The 2,911-nt window shown below is 43.5% G+C and overlaps 1 long non-coding RNA gene across 2 annotated transcripts in view; it reads right to left on the bottom strand.

The window, feature by feature from the left end:
• The window catches only part of LOC109288222, a 26,493-nt gene that overhangs the window by 15,551 nt on the left and 8,031 nt on the right, over positions 1-2,911 (bottom strand). For both annotated transcript variants that reach the window (XR_002095096.1, XR_002095097.1), the window contains exon 2: positions 1,030-1,130. This is a non-coding gene — a long non-coding RNA (uncharacterized LOC109288222). The remainder of the gene's footprint in view (positions 1-1,029; positions 1,131-2,911) is intronic.

Raw genomic sequence — 2,911 nt, 5'->3', positions numbered from 1 at the left:
CCCTTTACTCCTGACCCACAGCCCCTTGCTCCCCCCCAGCCCTGCAGCATCTCTGGGCAGCCCTGCCCCTGCAAGCACAGGGCCCAGTCCCACCAGCCAGGCAACAGCTCCCTGCTGCCCCTGAAGTACCTGCCTGCCCCCTTCCCCTGCTGCAGGAGCAGGTGCCACCTCCACCTTCTTTGCCCTGATGCAGCTCCAGCACCCTGACATCTTCCCTCAGCACTAGCAGGCACCTACCCCCTTCACACACCCATCCCTTCCACACACACAACCTCCATAGACAGCCCTCAAGCCCTGGCTTGCCAACCCTTGCTCCCCATAGACTTACCTCCATCCAGCTGCTGGGGCTGCTCCTACCACCCTGCCTGGCTACATGCTGGTCATGTGTATGTGAATGTGCATGCGAAGACACTCATGATGCCCCCTGCTTCTAATCACCCTCTGCTCTCCCCAGCCCCAAGCAGCTCCTTTCTGGGGCAAGCTGGAAAGTGCCAGGAAAAATTTCAATGCCGAGCAGAGCAAAATCCCGGACCTTTGTTGATGTTTTAAGAAACTGCCTGGACAGAGATGGGAGGACCCAAAAAAGAGGACATGCCTAGGAAAACCCAGACATATGGTAACCCCACCTAAATTAACAACTTTCAGCTGTTTACCTGTGGGGAAATAAAGGCATACACAGACAGAGAAACAGACTGCATCTGCATTCAACAGCTGCCCATTGCAACATGGGCATGGTTTTGACAGTATATTCAATGTGGATAAAACACATATGTATAAAGACTTGATTTGACCATTTTCAATAAGAGTAAGAGCCAGCCCTCTAGGCCAGGGGTGGGCAAAATGCAGCCCAGGGGCCAGATGTGGCCCACCAGGCCATTCTATCCAGCCCATGGGGCCCCTAAAAAATTTAGAAAATTAATATTTATCTGCCCCTAGCTGCCTGTCATGCAGCCCTCATTAGCTTGCCAAAACTCAGTAAGTGGCCTTCCACCCAAAATAATTGCCCACCCCTACTCTAGGCAGACTGACCTTTAACATAGCAGAGGACTACAGCAAGATTGAACCAAAACAATGGAAGACTTCACACACACACAGATTCTCCAGCAGAACACAAGCATCTGGTTATATACCTAAAAAAGATCTCCTCAGACAGCAAATGCCAACACCACAAAACCACCAATGGATTATTTTATAAGTCCACCTGAAAACAAAATTTAAGAGAAAACTGAAATAGCCCTTATTAACACATATCTGTATGAATACTTTGACCAAACAGCAAGTAACATGAGCATTGCTGCAAAAGATTTCACCACAGCACCAAAGCAATCTCTATCACCTTTAGCAGAACAAGTTCACAAGCCATATTTACCTTCCAGATGCTCCTTAACAAATATGTAAAACAAATGTGAAAATATTATCTGCTTTATAGAATACGAGAAAACTTTTAATTCCCCCTGGCATGCAGAACTGAACTTTCATGGGTACAAAAATTCAATTGGTAGGAAATATATGACCTAAATAAACCTACGCCGTGAGCCATCAAACATAGGATACGGCTTGAACGCTGCCTGGAGGCTGTTTGGTGTCAGACAATGAGGGACATGCAGGTAAAATAACTCAAATGTGCAAGAAAAGGACCTGCTGTATGTAAAGTGCAAGGAACCTACCAGAGTCTTCAGTGGATCTATGGCTATTTGACAGTCCTCTTGCTGTAGTAATGCTGGTTCTTTGTGAAAATCCACTAATAGTAATGGTGCACAGTTTAATTAGTTTCTAAAGGCAAATATTTATTTGGAGATCATTTAATATAGTTGACAGATGCACCACATCATCAGTGCACAACAGGCATTTTATAATGGAGACATGCCTTATGAGCCAGAGGTTTGTGGATTGTTTCAATAGGACCAGTAGATTCAGAGAGCATAAGTGTCAGACAATAATTGTGAACATCCTGTTTGACTTCCTGTGTGGTCAAACAAAACGTTATTTGATGTCAATTCTAGAGCAGGTCCTGCTCTGGTTACATCCCTGTTTTACTTTCCTTTCCTGCATGAACGTGTCTGATTGCCTATAAAGTTATTTGTTAGAAGCCTGCACCCTGCAGGTTTCTCTCAGGAGAGTAGTGAAAATCAAATTCCTTTGATACATAGGCTGTTTTGAGCTCTTTTTGCAAAGGCTTTGGAGACCGAAGTATGGATTTACTCTGAAAATAAAATAATAGCACCTTTTCAGTCAGCAGAACCCCTTCCTGTGAGTACTCAGCCATATCTATCACTTCATTGACAAAGGTGAGTTATTTTTGCTACATTTCCTGTCAGCTCTGCAGAGCCAGTATAGCTAAAGAAGCATAAACTGAAGGCTATTTCTTCTTGTGCAGCAACAGCACTGGCTTGCAAATCAATTGCACATGTGTAAACACCCTGAAGTGAATGATGAGTTAGCTTGGCCTGGGCATAATGCAGGAGGAGAAGCAAATACTACTTGCTTCTGCAAGCCAAGGTTGAGTTTGAAGGGCTGGCAGTTGTAAAACTTGCCTTTTTATTTGAAAAGTGAAGTGCATTGGAACTGGAAATCACTGAAAGGGAACCCCTAAGCCTGGCACTTTAAGATATTTCTTTTTGGGATAAAGCTGAAATTATAGCGTTGAAAAAAAACAGACATAATTATTTTTCCCCTCATAATTATATTTTCATCTGCTGGGAAGGAGACATCAAGTGGTGTTTTACTTTTGCTTTTAGGCTTATTTTGTTGAGTTGCCTAGTCAGAATCAGGAATCCTGGTTTTTCCCTAATAAAAAAAAATCTCCAATTTTTGGATTAAGAAACACAACTCAAAATCCACATTTTTCCATGATTAAACTAAAACACTACTATATATACATACATACACACACACACACACACACACACAC

The sequence above is a fragment of the Gavialis gangeticus genome, unplaced genomic scaffold (assembly GCF_001723915.1).
Source record: "Gavialis gangeticus isolate Ggan-Ray unplaced genomic scaffold, GavGan_comp1, whole genome shotgun sequence".
Lineage (NCBI taxonomy): Eukaryota > Metazoa > Chordata > Crocodylia > Gavialidae > Gavialis > Gavialis gangeticus.
The sequence above is the reverse complement of the archived record's forward strand: the minus strand, read 5'-3'. Positions and strand labels throughout refer to the sequence as shown.